Below are 17,390 nucleotides of genomic sequence, written 5' to 3'. Positions count from 1 at the left end.
GTACAGAAAGAATTGCTGTCTTGTTTTGTTACAGTAATAGTGTGGTAAGAAGGATCAAAGACACTCTTGACAGAACGCGAATTTTGCCATCTTTCCTCGCTTAGATGACGACAGGATTTGATGAAGGAACGGGGCCAATAAAACCCCTGGTGGAATCAGCTTAGACCCTTCCTCAGAATCCAGGAAAATCCCGTGGAGCACAAGTTAGGAATCAGTGGAGACCTTACAAAAAGTGGCTCAATACCTGTCCAATAGTTCCCCTGAGTTGTTTGGGGTTTTCCCTGGGAAAAACTAATTCTAGCACCTCACTGGCTAACCACTCCTGCTGGTACTACTTTTTCCTCATGCTAGAACATATTGACCTTAGAGAAATGGACATTTGTGGCACAGGTGATGTACTAGCTTGAATCTGTCCACTGGAAGGAATTACAAGTTTCTGAGGACTGGGCCCAGGCCCTGGTGTTGCAGCAGTATGGGGACTTCCAAGGAGTATAGAATACAACTATTCATCAGTTGTGTGAGTCACAATGCTCTGAGGTTGTTTAGCCATGTGAGAGCAGGTGTTCTCCTCATGTTACAGATTGGGGTGGAGCCTAGGGGACGCCTGCACCAGCTCAGAGTGCCCGAGTTCCAATTAATGTGAAACCCTTACTGCTCGCCACTTGGCAAGTTATTGTTGTTCTACACCATTGCCTTGGAGGGATTCCTTTGGAAAGTGTACGGCATTATAATTGCAAGTCAAAGCAGTGTGAATTCCAATTGGTTTCTTCTCATTAGGAAAAAAAATGAATGTAGAAAGGAGCACTTCTGATAAGCAGCGAGGCAAAGATTTAATATCAGGTGAGGGAGTGAAATGCGGAAAAACCCAAATCATTTAGCAAATGGCTTGAAGCTAGCCAGAATTTCACTACATTTAAGAACTTGAGCCCGCAGTGACACAAAGGGGTATGTGTCCCACAGTGTCTTTAGAGAAGGCCATTTAACACTGGGAATTTGTCCAGCCGTGCATTTCAATAACAGTAACCCTTCTTACAACACTTGAGGCTTGCCACTTTGAAAATCAGTACTGCTCAGTGTCCGTTGAAATTGCTCGTTTGTTCTTTGTAGGGCACGTATGGGATAACCATGTCCATGATCCTCTACACAGGGACAGCTTGGAAAATGAAAGGGAGGCCCATTCATCATTTCTACCCTAAGGAAGTTGAAGAGAAAGATAGAGAAAGTGACAATTATAGAAGCATAGAGTAGGGTATTCCTTGGAATCATCTTACAGATTTTACGTGTATGTATTTATATACCCTTATAAAAGAACAGGTATATACATTCTTTTCTTTTTTGGTACCGGAACTCGAACGAGGACCCTGTGCTTGCCAGGCAGGCACAGCACCACTGAGCTACGTCCCTGGCCTTTTATATAAACTCTTTAATCCATTGTGGCAGTGTAAATGAGCTGGATCCTAGTGCATTCTCACCTCATCTCCTTGTAATGCAGACCTTCCATTTGCAGGTCTCTTGCATTCAGTAGCCCCCTCTGGCACACGGACCACCCCGGCAAGCCCTGAAACTGAGCCCACAGTTCGTCGGTGTAGTTCATAACCGGTTTTAGATCCTGCAGGGCCCTAGCAGTGGGTCATAGGCTAGACTACAAGATCAAAGTAAGAATGCAGAGGCTTCTGGTCTTTTCTGTAAGGCCCCGGATTCTAGTCCTGTCTTTATCAGTAACTAACTGTGATTTTTGGCAAGTCATGTCACCTCTCCATGTTTTGTTTTTCTTATCTCTAAAATGGGGGTGATACTATCTGATGCGCAGAGCTCAAAGCTTTGTTGAGAGGACCACAGAGAGGTGAGGTATGGGGAAGCCCTCTGCAGGGCGCTACCCGTGTGAAATGTTATCACGACAGGAGCAAAGGGAGGCCTTCCGGTCGTTCTGGCTGGTGTTGTAGATTAGGCTTGTGCAAACAAATGATGAACGTAAGGCCACAGGAGAGCCGTCATCCTCTCTTTTACGAGTAGGAATGGGGAGATAGGGAAGGGAAGAGTGGGGTAGAGCTAAGGTCTTCCCATAGCATCAGTGTCCTCCCAGCCTGGCAAGACCTCATCGCAAATGAACGTGTTGGGGAATTACCCACGTGAGGGCCCAAGTTCCCAGGCCATGGACTGCAGTAATTCTCACCTCCTTCACTGGGTTGTCCTGGTTTTGTAACCCAGTAGGAATCAAAATATCGCACTTCCCCTCTTGTTGACATCTTGTCAGGATTAAACAAAGCCATATACAATGGATCCTTGATTTACGAACTCAGTTCATTCTCGAGGGCCAGCTGTAACTCAGGTTGGTCAGTGAGGGCTCAGCTCCTCTCCACAGCCTCCACAGCCTCTCTCCTGTACACAGGCTGACCTCAGGGTCCTTGGAGAGACCCTGGCCCAGGATCTGTCAGTGAACCCCTCACGGGAAAGGATGCTGGCATGGAATGTTCCTTCCAGGACTCTTCAAGGGTTACAAGTGTGTCTGAGACCCTCTTGAGGCACAGGTGGTCAGCATTCATGTCATAATTCAAGACTTTGTTCCCAAGTTAAAACTAAAATTCACTTGTAACCCAAGCTGTTTATGTCAGACAGGTTGTAACTAGGGGGTCCATTGTATGTCAAAGCGTTTTTGCTGAGTTATATCATGAACTCTAAATTACAGTACAAAACAGTAACTTTGAACGCCGAGTCTGTTAACACTAGTTATTGTCCTAGTAAGAGCTGTGTTTATTTTTTCTTCCAAGTGATTAAAACTTTTAAAGAAAAGACCAAAATCATATTTGCTTACACAAATTTAGATACACCAGAAGGGAATAAAAAGCAAATGTAATTGTGCCACTAACAATAACAATAATTTTGGTGAGTGGCCTTCTAGAACTTTTTGATGTTTGCGTATAATGTTTTTGAAAATGCAAATGGAGTCTGAGTTTTCATTCTTTAATTTGTTTTGATAGTTTATATATGGGCCAACAGAATGATAGTCATTTCATACAATTTATATTTTCTTGGAGGAATTAGAACAAATCAAGAGATGAGAACAATCAAATGAAACAACGCGATGGGGAGGGATAGAAGAGAGCGTCTTTCCCAGGTGGAGGGAGCCAGAAGGGCTTCCTGGAGGAGGGGGTGTTTAAGGTGAGACCGCAAGGTGTAGTAGATGTTGTAGGACGCGGATCCCTCAGCTGGCAGTGTGTCGCCTTTGGATGTCACTTAGCTAAGTCCTTTCCAAGAATTGCTCTCTGCGAGGGAAGCTACCCTGCTTAAAATTATTTCTAGCTTGGGGAAAACTGGGGCAAAGAGTCCACCTCTTATCTCAGTTGGGATGACTCTGAAGGGCCATCCCACTCCACAGTTAAGCCTCAGGTTACTCCAGGGAAGTTCAGCTTTTCCTTCTGCCCATTTCCCTTCCTCTTCACAGGAGTTGTTCCCAAGAGCACTGCCCATTAAGAATCCTGCACCCCGAAGCACTCCCTCACAGACCCAGGCAAAGAGTGGTAGTTCTAGTGGGGAGTACTAGTCCCTGACTTATGAACATTCGAGTTGAGAACTTTCACAGGTGTTCTGTGTAAGGCTCACTTCTTAGATGTGAATGGATCTGACTTAGGAATGTTCTCCTGGAATGAAATGTTCGTGGGCTGGGGGCTTACTGTATAGGGACGGTGTGAAGAGAAGATGGAGCAGCGTGTCCGAGAAGTTGGAGAAGAGGAAGCATGTTCAGTGTTGAATGTATACAGAGTCAGCAGGAGAGAGACCTGGTTCCTGAATGAGCCAAGCTCCTGTAATCCAAGCCAACGGCGCGGAGAAGACTGAACTTCTAAGGCCCCAGGGAAGCCCTTTGAAAATTCGGTATCATGGAGGAGACATGCTCTTGTTTATGTTTTAGCGAGATCATGTTGTTTGCAGTGTGGTGCCATGAATAACTCTCGTTATCTTTATTGATCACTATTCGTTAGAACTTTGATGTATTTCATGTCATGTCTTTACAGAATGAATGGCAAACTATACATCATCAAAGCCAGTCATGTAACAAACACCAATGTTGTGGCGATATTGGGGGACCTTTCAAACTGAGTAACTTCAGTTGTAGTCCTCTGTCATTGTCTCCTCCTCCTCCTCCCCTTCCTTTTCCTCTTTCTCCTCCTCCTTCTTCTCCTGTTCTTCCTGCAAGCCTGGTCACACTGTGGAAAGTATTGTTTTGTTTTCAGTACTAGGATTGACCCCCAGGAATGCTGAGCTGCATCCTGGCCCTTTTTACTTTGAATTAAGTTGCCCAGGAGGTTCTGGACCCGCAGACTCCCCAGTAGCTGGGATTACAGATGTGTAGTCTGACACTTGGCCTGGTTATGGTATTTGTGGAGCACTAACCACTATGCTACTGCTACAGACCAGGGGTATCAAGTGTACGGCACGCGTGCCAGAAAGCTGTTGGTGTCATTGAAAGCTGTAAAAGGTTCGCCATCGCTGCTACAGAGAATCTAAGGTAAAAGTTCCTACGAGAAAGCCATGCCTTTTTTGCTTATTGTTCTATCACTGGAGAGCCGGACAAATAGCTAGTGCTCAATAAATGAGCAAAGGGGGGCAGGGGTTTAACCCAGTGGCTCCACTGCCTGTCTTGCAAGCACAAGGTCCAGAGTTCAATCCCCAGTACCAAAAAACAAAACAAAACAAAAGTCACAGGGATGTGGGCAAACACCTAGTTTTCATGACTGCTAAATGGGGATAAAAATGGCCTCTACCTCTCCAGGTGGTTGTTGTGGACAGATAATGCAGGTAAAGACATTTAGTTCAGAGGGTCAAAATATAGTAAAAATAACACTTACTCAAACACTCAAAGGATGTTTGATATTCTCAGTATTGGTAGACATAAACAAAGACCTCAAAGTTTCACAGTTTGATATGTATTCTTTGTTTTCCTCATCACCCTAGGACAGTGCTGGCAAACCTTTTAGAGACCAAGTCCCTAAACTGTACCCCCAAACCCACCTATATATTGCAAAGTTCCCAGCACTGCAATTAAACCTGAATACTGAGGTTTTAGTTTGGAAAAAACAACTCAGCTGATGCTCAGCTGCTGGGGCGACTTGGTCTGTGTGCCAACAGAGAGGGCTGGCTCTGTGTGCCCGCTGTGGCACACGTGCCATAGCTTCACCACCACTGCCTGAGAATATTACTGAAAAAGAAAAAATGTGATTTGAAAAATCAGGTAAAATATTTATTCCCTCATCAATTTATTTAAAAAAAATTTTTGGTGAACCCAGGGCCTTTTAATTTTAATTTTTGGGACAAGGTCTTGTTAAGTTGCCTGACTGGGCTTAAACTTGCAATCCTCCTGTATCAGTCTTCCAGCGTGCTGGGAGTTTCATTAAGAAAAGGGGATAAAGTGCTCTGGGTGGGAAGAAAGCACTCTTCAAGTCCCAAGATAGGAGGAAAGCTTGGTGCATGAGAAGGGTGGAGGAAGTCACTGTGGAACTGTGGAGGGAGCGAAGTGCAGGACAGGAGACGGGGCAGATGGTTCAGAGCCTTGGCTGTCACTTGGTCTTTCTTTATCTAGGCTAAGGGATACACAAAATAGGACAGGTAAACTGCGGTCTGAACAGAGTCTAAGCTTAACCCCCCGCCGCACTGTGGTCATCATAATGAAATGGAAAAAATGTACAGAACAAAGGCTCTTGGTTTTTTGTTAAGGGCATATTTTTCATCCTATACTCCTACTCCTGAACAGAATAAAACTCTTAGAAAGACTTTTTCTGCCTCCTTCCATTTTCTCTCCCCTTTTCTTGGAGATGTGGTGCTTTCAGCAGAAACCATCCGCGGGAGGCAGGGACAGTTTAGAGCAGGATGTAGTGCTGGTTGCCCAGGAGATGGAGAATGTGGGGCATCTTAAGTGTCTGGGTGGTGACTTCCTCCCTAGATGGCTCAGGGAAACCTGCTTCCCTCTCGTGATTAGAACAACCTGTGTTCTGTAACTCGGTGTTGAAATAGCAAAATGGGCATTGCTATCTCCCAGGATGCTGAAGGCTTAATTAACATTTGAAAATGCTTTGAGATCTTTGGATAACCGTGAAGTGTTATTATCTTTGGAGTGATATAGGTCATGTGGCACAGGAAATGGCTTTGAAGGAAAGAAAAACTTTTCATCAGGCAAGCTCCTCCGGGTGGTTTGAGCCTGTTTTGAGAGAATCAACACCCCTGTGTCATCTCTCTCCCCAGACCTTGAATGAAAGGAATAACTTGGCCTTCAGCTTAGCAGCCGCCACCATTGTTAACTGTAAGAATTTAGTAAGCTTGTATATTAAACACTCTACAAATTATGCAGAATCCTAATTCATTTAATAAAGCTGTCCCTTAGTAAGCATTGAATAAATATCACCAGTTATTTTTATTGTTCTCCTAAGTATAGTTTAAGATGTCTGGCTTGTTATCGCCTTACTTAATGCCTTTCAACAAAAGAATTCTGTATTCTTCAGTGTAAACTAAGCTTACTTTCATTCAAAAGACTTAATAAAAAGAAAAATATGTGTAATATTGAAAGTCTAATGGGAGAGCTAAGATAAAGCATTTTTAGTGTCCAGAATCTTGCCTGGCAGGTAATGTTCACTCAGAGTTGGGTACTTATTTTTTTCCTTTTCCCCATACAAAGGACCCAAAAAAGAAATTAGATTTCCTAACTGTATTTCCTGAATGGTTCCCTGGGGTTTTCAGTGGACAGCATTTCAAAGAGAACACTTTAAAGTCATTCCAATTTATTTAAGGGCACAAGTACGAAAGGGTTTCATCCTGTTTCTTCCATTAACTTCTGTGTCTTCGTAATACTTCCTGGAAAAGTGGACAACAGCCTGAGGTGGAGAGTAGGGTGTAGGGACATGGCTCATGTGAGAAAAAGTTATTGTCGAGGAACATGTATATCAAATTAAAGATGTGGTTATGTTTGTGAAATCACTTTTGCTCACTAGATGACTGGAAGTTTTTTTTTTTTTTTAATAGAAAGTTGCCTCTATTATCATTATTATTATTCTGGAAAAAGTGTTTTTAGAACATGGTGCGGGAGGGAGAGTAGACCAAGAAAAGGATGTAGGGATAGGGTATAACCAACCCTTAGGTGGAAGGGACAGGATGTGAGAGAGGCTGGGCCAGGCAGTGACAGGGGTAGTGTCCCCAGGCCAGGGGCAAGCAGGGAAGGATTCCAGACCTGTTTATCTGGCTCCCGTGGGTGGGGAGGTCCTGCCCCCAGGGCGGCACACAATGCACCATGCTGATTTAATGAAAAGCTCATTACAGCAGCCCATCCCCATTAACAGGCCGACCCATGACCCACGTGCAGAGGTAGTGCGAGTCCCCTCTGCTTCCCAGCCGAGCTGGGGGTCCCAGCCGCAGCCCCCGGGCCTGGAAACTCTGGCCGATTTATCAAAGCACCCTCCCTGTCTGCCACCACCAGGTACAGCTTCTTTCTGGATTATGTCACATTCCAGTAAATTAGTTTTATCCGCTCTGAAACATTTTCACAAAGAAAACTCTCTGGTCATCACCTGGATAAAAATAACAAGGGATAAAAGAACGTGCACTTCACCTAATCAGAAACAAATAACTCTAAATCTCCCTGGAAGGTACAGCCTTTCTCTGACACTTGGTAGGATTTTGAAATTCCCGTCTTGGAGTCAGACGGTGGGACAGGGCCTCCCCAGGGCCTCCTCGCTTTGCCTTGTTTTGTGATATAATTGTGGCTGACCTTGACAGAAGATCTCCAGGCTGGTTAAGTATAAAGTTGGTAAATGATACTATTGTTTGGGAGGCGGGGGTGGGGTGGGATGGGAGCAAGGGGTTTATCTAGAAAAAAATTAAAAAAGGAAAAAAGAAAAAGGGGGGGGGAGAAGAAGAGGAAAATGCACCCTAACCAGGCTCAAATGAACTGAAATGGATCAAAGTAAACAGAGACATCTAAAAGCTTTTGTAAGTTGAAAGTGGCTCTCTGTTGCAGGCCTTGCCTCATTAACCGCTGATTGAAGCTCTGCTTGGCCCTCTGGGATACCTAACACCCCAGGCCTATCACCACATGAAGCCCACTTAGGCCAGGCGATCCTGCCTGTACCTTGCTCCGCAAGCTCCTTGACCTCAGCCTTCCTACAAATGTCCCTTCCTACCAGGACAAGGGACAAAAGGTTTGTCCTTGAAAATGTTGCTAAGAAGCTCTCGCTTCTAGCCAGGGAGGAGGATTTCTCAACACAGCGAAACGTGCTCCTATGTGAAGCGGTGATGGTGTACGGTTCTACAGACCTGAATTCTGAAAGATAGGCAAACAGCGCCAGCGAAAAGAGGAGTCCAGAACTTGTTTTTCTCTGGGGTGTCACCCTCATTACCACGTGTGACTGGTGGAAGGTGATGAGCAGGCCCTGTGCTTACAGATCCAGCTATCCCTTGGCCTGGTCCCTGCCTGCCACAGGGCCGTGCATTTGGGATTGGGAGCTGGAACAGAGCTGCTGTCTAGGGCAGGCGGAGAGAATGGTAGTGGGGGTGGGCTGGGCTGGGGAGGAGGAGCAGGACTCTTTTGAGTAGGACCAGATAGGTCTCTGTGTAGAGTAATATTACAGCTCTTTCTCTCATAAACAAGCGGCATGCCTGCTTCTAAAGGCCCATCTGGCATAGCTTTGAGAATGGCAATAATTACAAGCTGATGATGGACATGGAAAAAAAGCCCTGCTGAGCTAACTCATAAGGAAGTACAGGCCAGGACTGCAGGAAAATTACAGGCTGAAAACCTTTCTAGTTTAGGCTTTTTGGTGTTCTTAATCACAGACTTTAAATGTTGTAATAAACACTGTTGCATTTTATTGACCAACTCCCATGACAGGCAAATCTTTTTCATTTTATTTTATTTTTACCATTTGCTCTTTGGAAGGCTGCTTGGCAGTGTCTCCTTGGGTCATGCCAATGAGTCTTTTACTTCTGTGCTCCTAGGAAAATTAGGAAAACAGGGGCGGCTTTTTATTTTGTTCCTAGAAATGTTTGGCGTTTTTTTCTTAAATTGTTCTCTGCGTGCTCTGGTGTAGACAGGGTTTTCAGGCCCTGGGCTTAACCGTAACTGTGTCTGAGAGTGGTCTGCCTGCTTCAGGGAAGGGGGCTGAGGAGGGTTAAGTAAAAATGTGGGAAGAGAAGTCTGTGACTGCAGCACTGACCTGTGTTCTCGATACAGAAGAAAGAGCCCAAGTTCAGCGCTGTGCCATTAAGGAGCAGGACGGGAGGTTCTGGCCTCAGTTTTAGAGATAGCCCTTATTTCGAGGACGGATTGGATATCGAAAGGAGGCTTCTTCTCCAAGTTTTGGCGACTGATATTTTCCAAGTGGGCTAATATTTTACATTTTTGCCCTCTCAGACATTTTAGAGCATTTGATGCAGCAAATCCCTTTAGGAAAATCGTCTTAGAAGAAGACGGTGGAGATACAGGGAGAAAGTTTTCCTTTTCCTTGGAAACATTATTAACTTCAAATCCACAGCGTCAATGTCACGACAAAGTTAATCTTGAAAGTAGTACATTATCAACTGCTCCTGTGAGATTATCACGCCAGAAGATGGAGTTTATTCTAATTCATCACATGTTATCATTCTCCGTGAATTTGATAATTCATTTTGCACACTGTAAAAGTCCGAGACTAGCAATGACGCTTAATCACATGAATTGGGATTTGTCTCAATCTAGTTAACTTCTACCGATGGATCTTTATTCAGAATATGCTCTTTGGATTTTAAAGTAGGATGTGTCAACTGCATCATTCTTTAAATCCTAGGTACTGCTTTCGAAACTGATTTTCCAACCTTCCTTTCCCAATTCCTTAAAGACATACTTTATTCTTTGTGTTTTCTATACAGTCCTCACTCTCCCCAGTGGATTATTTAGTGCTGTCCTTTGCATTTGATTACTTGTTCAGGCGCATGAAGTTTTGGGGTCTATGAAGCTAAAGCACTGACATGTTTCTCCTGTGGAAATTTACCAATGTAAACTCAGCCTTTGTCCTCCCAGAAGCATTGCTTTGCCTGCAGCTCCCTTGTCAAGAAGAAATTATTTCTTTATATCTAACTGTCTCCTTTTCTATACAGGCTAGAATTGTTCCTAACAAAAGAAGCATGAATTGGTGGAAACTATATATTAAACGCAGGCCTGTTTGTCTAGTTTTCATTAGGTTGCTGAGTGAAGAGGCCCTACTCCCCGTTTTCCCATGGTACTCAGATGTCCACGGAGTCCCTTGCTCCTCACACCATCACTTCTCTCACTGGGCACAATCAGACTTTAAAGAATTCAACACTTACTGGTCTTTCCAGAACTGTCAGCAGTGACGGCAACCAGGGACGCTGCCATATCTTGCTGTTTACAAAGGATGAGCACAACAAGGCCTGTCGGATGACTTGATAAGTCCTGAGCCTCCTCTCTCCCTGACTGGCCTCTCCAGACCAGCGGCCTTTGCACGGCCAGCTAAAGATGCAAGAGTTAAAACTCGACCCAAACATTCACAAATCCGCAACACGGCAGGGAAGATAAAGTAGAGTTGCTCGAGGCTGCTTTGTAAACAGCGAAGAGAGAAAGAGAAACAGGAGGATCCTTATATGCACAGTTTTTTTTAATCTAAAAATTTAGTGGAAAAAAATCCTAGGCTAGCATTAAATTCATAGATTATTATTATGGTCTCAAATAGTTAATCTTGTTTTCTCACTTTAACACTCCTGCATTTCTTTAGAAATCCCAGCCAACAATACTGTAGCTAAATTAAGATCAAAGTTGTTTTTTTCTTTTTATTTTAGGAGGTCATAGGCTCATCAGGGGAGCACAGGCTTAGCATGCACAAGGCCCTGCTTCAGTTCCTGTACTCTGCACCCCAAAAGAGTTTTTTTTTAAAAGTTTTCTGAACATACTCATTTTTATTTGGGGAATTTAGATATGTCTTGGAAATTACATAAATGTATGTGCTTTCCTCTTTCTAACTTTCTAAGTTAGGGTGCCCTTGGAAGTTGAAACCCTTGTCCCCCTTTCCTTTTACTGTTTTTCAACACTGAGCACATGGAAGAAGAAAGGAAAGTTTCATGTGCTTGTTTTGCACTGGTTCAATGCTTTTGCTAAGACACGCACACACACACACACACACACACACACACACACACACACACACCCCTCATATCTCTACCAACTGCATAGGTTTTAAGAATATTGCCTTTCTTAAATTCTGGGGTGGATTGGGCCAATGCTATGTGTCGTCTGAAAGCATCAGACTGTTCCTAGAAAGGGTCTTCTAAGACCCTTGGATAAAGATTTTACAACGCACTTTTCTCCACCGCTTGCTGCTCCTTTCTTTCAGGAATGCTATTGCTGAAAATAACATACTTCGTAGTTAATAGAGCAAAGTGTCTTAATTTTAGCAATGTGATATCCACACTCATTACAAGACTGTAGCTTAATGTTGACAGTTACAGAAAGAAATCTCATTTTTGTCCTAAGGCAGAATCTCCCTGGGAATGGGTCACTGCTGAGGACCTCTCGGAACAGTTCCTTGAGGTTGATGCCTAATCGGTACCAAACTGTATGTAGCATTAGCTCCACTTGGAAGTCACTGCTCCACAGGTATCACATCTCAGACTTCGAGCAAAAGTGGCCGTTCCCTTCCTTCTGAAACCGTCCGCATTTACACAATACCTGGCAGGTGACCTTCCGAACCCAGGGCTGTGTGCTTCCAGATAAGTTCCCTGTGTTGCCACTTTCTCCCGGGAGCCCAGTCTGAAGGTGGAGTTCTGGTTTCCCCCCGGACACTCAGGACAGTTGAACTCTTAGAGTGATAAACAGTGGAACGCAAAACAGCACACACACAACTGTTGTCAGCCTCTAGTCCATCTAAAAATATTTGGAGTGAGTAGGGGTTTATGTAGCTAGGAAAGGATGTGAAGGAAGGATGGCCTCTTCGGGCCAGCGTCTGTACCGCCGGAATTGGCTAGTACACACAGCGGATGCTACTGGTGACTGCCTCTTTGTACCTTTTTGACGGGTTGGAGGCAATGTCTTTCCTCTTAAACAGCTTAAGTGCATTTTATGATTTTGATAGGCCAAAGTTAACTCTTGCTAAAATATCTATATCTTGATTACTTGTTGGTAGCACAAATATATACTCTTCCACGCCTAGTAAGCAATTTTCTGTTACCAAAAACTCCTTAAGCCATCGTTTTAGAGGCTGTTATTCATCAGTACTAGTGAGTGCTCCTATAGGATGCACTCGACAGTCTGCACATACTGTTGCGATCTGCCACTGCCTCTTACAGCAGAGTAGGCCTGGCAGTCAGGCAGAAGACGCCGTGGTGAATCAAGTCCTGGAAAATGATATGCCCCACAGGAACGTAGCATTATGCCTTTACCCAGTTTTACCTCAAGCCCAGTTATACCAACAACTTATTTCTCCTTTCATCTGGGCTGTGCCATTCCGATACTTGTTCAGGGCCAGGTTCGGTTTTATGTTTTTATTTGCCTTTTTGGCTTGAGTGTGGGGAGTAATTGTGCAGTTTGAGGAAATCCTTCTGCTCCTAGTTCATCTTGAGTCCACATGTCCTTTAGAACTGGGTTTCTTTCTTCTCAAGTAAGTGCAAAGAAATGCAACCATGAGATCTGCTAATGTACAGAAGGGAGTAAAAGCATTTTTAGAAATATCTTCCCGCACCCTGGTCTGCTTTATAATAAATCAGCACAGTGCAGGAGTTAAGACATTGTTGAAATGCCCAAGTGTCTGTACCCTTTTATTGCATCCAGGGTGGTGAGGTCACGGGTTACTGTTTAGCTTCTATAGCTCAATGAAGAGATTCATTTCTTAATGCAATTCATCTCAGGAAGAGGACTCGGAAAAGTTTCAGGGGATGTGTGAGCCTCCTATGAAGAGATTTGGCAAATTATGATTTTCTTCCTGAAGTTTGAACTAATTTTTTAAAAACTCCAGGCAAGAAAGAAGAGAACCGCAGTGAACCCCTCTCAGGTTTCTGAATAGCACAGCGTTTGATTACTGAATGTCAGTAAGGCTACAGGATGGTTTAGTTCTTGGCTTTTTCTCCCTTTGGAATGATGGCAAAAATATGAACTAAGTATTAGTTTTACTAAAACTTCATTAGATATCTGTGTGTAGATGTGGAAAGAATATTCCATATATAATGAGACAATATACTTCTCATAAGATTTATTTTTATATGTAATTTTAAATTGTGATGTTTTGAATTTTGTCCCTGATTAAATCTTCTGAAAGGCAACATTTAGGTCCCTATGGCTGAAAAAGAGGTTTTCTCCTCTTGGTTAGGTAGCAATTCTTAATCACAGTCAGTCCTTTTACAAGTATGTGCAATTGGGCTGTCTTCTATTCCTTTATAAATTATTTATCCATGGCCCTCAGTTTGGGTAGCATTTACTTAGATTCCTCCCTTTCTTTCAGGTTGTCTTTGAATATGATTCTCATCTTGGTCTTTCATCCATGGCCAACTTTTGGTGACAATTCCTAGTTTCTGGAAAGTCGATTCAATGTAATAAACATTCATGAAATGCCTATTGTGTTTGAGAGACTGTGTTGGCCCCAGGACTACTGTTGGAGTGGTTTAGAAGGAGAGGGCAACGTCCACAATGCAAATCAGATTGGGACAACTCAGTGTAATAAAGAGGTAAACAAAGTTTTATATGTGCCCCAAGAAGGAAGCCATTTATTCAGCCTTGGAGTCCAGTAAGGCTTCCTAGAGGTGAGAACACTTAAATTAGTTAAAGGAAGCTGGGCGTGGTGGTGCACACCTGTAGTCCCAGTGCTCGGGAGGCAGAGGCAGGAGGACTGCTGCAGGTTTGAGGCCAGCTTGGGCTACATAATGAGTTCAAGGCCAGTCTGAACTACATAGTGAGACCCTGTCTCAAAAAAAATCTCAATAAATAAGTTAAAGGAGAAGCAAGAGTTTGAATAGATGAAGATGTAGGAAAATACAAAGTTCCAGAAGTGTAAAAGCCCATGACACTGTCTGGTAAAGGAGAGGAGCCTGACCAGACCAGAGATTCACTGTATGCGTGGAGAAAACAGCAGATGAGTTTTGAGGTGTAAGGTGATTTCAGTGCATGAGGGAAATTATGCTAAGAAAATTGGGGTTTACTCTAAAAGAAAACAGAAAGCTAGTAAAATCTTTTAAGTGGCGAGTGTAACCCAGGGTCATAGCTGTACTTTAGAAAAGGAGACTGAAAGGCAAAGGATGCCTTGGGGTAGAAAGAACACACGTGAAAGGGGCCTTGAGGCAGGTGACTGCAGTAATAACCCAGGAACAGCTGGTATAGTGAAGACAGTGGTGAGGAAAGCAGAGAGGAAGGAATAATCCTGAAGTCATCCTGAATGTAGAGCTGGATGTCGTAGGACTCACAGGAGACTTCCAAATGACTCTAAAGTTTCTCCTCCAGAGGCGTGGTAAGTGGAGAAACCATGAACTATGATGATAACTTGAAGAAAACAAAGTTGAAGAAGACAGTGAGTGGTAAAATGACATTTTAACAGGCTTTTCTGGGAGACACCATTTCTTTTTTTCAAAGGACAAGTTTGTTAGTCATTCTTTCTGGATTCCACCATGAGAATCATAGCCTATTTTGTTTATATTTAGGGCCCCGAAGCTGTCTTACTCCTCAAAGGAAGAGAAGAAAAGCTAGGTCTGCTCTCTCTGTCATTTCTGCATGCAGTTCTACCCTACCCCAATCTCAAGGTGCCTTGAGGTGTAACCTAAGCTTACTCAAAATACAGTCTTCCGTACCCTCCCCTCTGATTCTAGTCTGACGTCGAAGCCATGTGACATCCTTTTAATGCATATAGGATTCTCAGAGTCCCTCACAACTGGCCTTTTGAGAGCTAGATGTGGAGCCAAAATGGATGCTTGGATCATGTGTCTCCTATAGGTTAGGAAATGGCCAACCCTATCCCGGGGTGGAAACAGACACCAGCCCCCGAGGAAGTGATGGCTGCCCATGGGCGTTTGCAACCTTTGCTGCTTCCTTTCCTCCATGAGGAAGGAAACTGGACTTTCCTAGCACTTTTTCTTACTCTCCTAACACAGGGGAACTGAAGATTCTTGGCTTTTGGAGTTTGGATAGTGACTGTAAGGCTGGAGGGTTCTCCAGAAAGCAGATGGTCCCCGTCTCTGCACTGTCATTACTTTGTTCCTCCTCCCCCTTTCCTGTGCTGTACAGTTCAGTTCCACTCCAGAATTCAAGGGGACAGTGTCAGAAAGTCTTCAGGGAGAGCCCAGAGCTCAGTTCGTGCTCGGCTTCAGGGTGGAGATATCTCAGTAAATGAAGGTCCTGTGCCTTTGTGATTATCCCCTATGCAGGGAATATGCTTTATGCAAATATTCCCACTCTTTTCCAACTCATTTATTTGATTTGCACACCACATATCCAATGACAAGTCCTGTCCAAAGGTGGCAAGGATAACTGTTAATTCCAAGTATCTACTTCTCATTTGATAAAGCCATTTGGATGTTTGCAGTATGAATTTGGCTTACACCTAGAATTTCCCAAATCAAATATTTCAAAATCATGAGTAGTAAGTTCAGCTGTGAATCTCTGGAACATCCTGTGTAATAGGTGGATTGATTCAACTAGATTGTGCTCTGAAGGCATTGGCTGTTCTACAAAAGCAGTAGGACAAGTCATTAGATCATTTTAGTTCCTCTTTCCCACCCAAGAACATTGCGCTTACTTTTTAATTTTGTCCCCCAAGTCATGGCACAAACTCACTCTGCAGTTTCAATTCCTTTGATTATTGCAGCAGCAACAGTTAAGAGACAACCAATCCTCAAAAGAGAACGTAAATATTCTGATCCTGTCCCACTGATTGCAACCAAAAAGCATATATAAATCATTGGTGGAGCACTCTGCACATTGGTGACTGTTGTGTGGCACAAAATGGAGAAACAAGCCCATGAGGAGCTTGCTGTGGACATATCTGGGTGAAGGAGAAAGGGTTGGGGCTGGAAGGAAGACTGTAATCACACTGCAGGGCTCTGGTCCCTGTCCCTGAAAGCCCAAGTCTAGGGGGAAGGCGCAGGAGAAAACTCCATCTTCAGCCCCTTCTCATTTAGAGACTTACTCTAAGGTGGAGAGGGCAGGGGGAAGTGGGGAAATGGGCCGCAACACTGGTTTATTTACAGCAAGCTGACTTTCATGGTCCACAGGGGTGACTTTGAGGGTTGTAATGCAAAGGGCCACTTATTTACTTATTTTTAATGTTTGGTTATAAGCAACTGGGAAGGCAAATTCCTCTTATTTTGTGTCTTGTAGGTCCTCACCGTGTTCCCTCCAAGGGTAGTAGGTGACTGCTGGGGTCCTGCCCTCCTAGATCCAGGGTTCTGCAGACACCGCTGTCACACTTGTAAGTGGAGAGCTGAATCCTCTGCCTGACACGTTTCCCTTGTCAAGTTGTCCCTGTCCCACCCCACCGACATCGATCGTCCTGGGAACTGCTTCTGAAGAAACCCTGCGCAGCACTTCGAGATGTGAGTGCACTTTTTCGAAGGGCAGCTTGGGCTAAAACTTGACCTTTTGGAGCTTTGAGAGGTGGGAAGGAGAGCAGAAGGTAGCTGGGAGAGAGGGATTTCCTGGTTGTTGCTAGAGGGAGTCTGTTTACTTGGCTTCAAGGGTCATGGCCATCTGAATGGGCTTCTCAGGCCCTACTCTTGGATTTGGTTTCAGAAGCCCTGGTGCTGTGGAATTCTGCTCCCCGTGGGCCTCCCCTTCCCATTAGGTGTGGGACACGCACACCACAGTAGGGTCCAAACCTTCCGAGGAGCGCTGGCGCTTGCTTGCAGGAACGGCTGCTTTAAGTGGGGTTTACTGTTGCTGTATAAACCTTCCTTTAAAATTGACTAGAAAATGTTTCTGAACCTGCCGAACACACATTAAAATATTTTGCTCCATTTATGCCCATGTGTAGCATTTGGTTTCGAAAGAGCTTTAATCAGTAATCTTCAAGTAGGAAGTTATTCATCTTTATTGCCAGTCGGTTCTCAGTGGTGGTCGTGGCAACAATCTTTTTATGGCTTCTGTGTTTAGTTGTTCTTTGACATGATAGAAGTCAGCTGCAGTTCAATGAGCTTACTATTTGTGCAACTTAATTGCTTGCTTCCTTCAATACATACTCAATTTTTCTTTTTATGAGCGGGGCTGTTGGAAAAATTAAGCTTAAGGATATAGCCATCCACTGTTAATTAACCTCCTTCCCAAACACATTAGTAAAATAGGTCAAATAACTGCTGAATGGTAAGTGGACTGTTACCAAGGTCCTTCTCGGCTGAGAAGTGAGTTCTGAGTAAGCGAACAAGTTCTGGAGCCTTGAGCATCTTCTGGA

General features: G+C 44.0%; 1 long non-coding RNA gene across 2 annotated transcripts in view; it reads left to right on the top strand.

Moving 5' to 3' along the window:
- The window catches only part of LOC104867959, a 147,641-nt gene extending 131,108 nt beyond the window's left edge, over positions 1-16,533 (top strand). For both annotated transcript variants that reach the window (XR_781912.1, XR_781913.1), the window contains exon 5: positions 16,325-16,533. This is a non-coding gene — a long non-coding RNA (uncharacterized LOC104867959). The remainder of the gene's footprint in view (positions 1-16,324) is intronic.
- Positions 16,534-17,390: the final 857 nt, after the last annotated feature.

The sequence above is a fragment of the Fukomys damarensis genome, unplaced genomic scaffold (genome assembly GCF_012274545.1).
Source record: "Fukomys damarensis isolate Sample0158 unplaced genomic scaffold, DMR_v1.0_HiC HiC_scaffold_17, whole genome shotgun sequence".
Lineage (NCBI taxonomy): Eukaryota > Metazoa > Chordata > Mammalia > Rodentia > Bathyergidae > Fukomys > Fukomys damarensis.
Note: the sequence above shows the minus strand (reverse complement) of the source record. Positions and strands in the feature narration are given on the sequence as shown.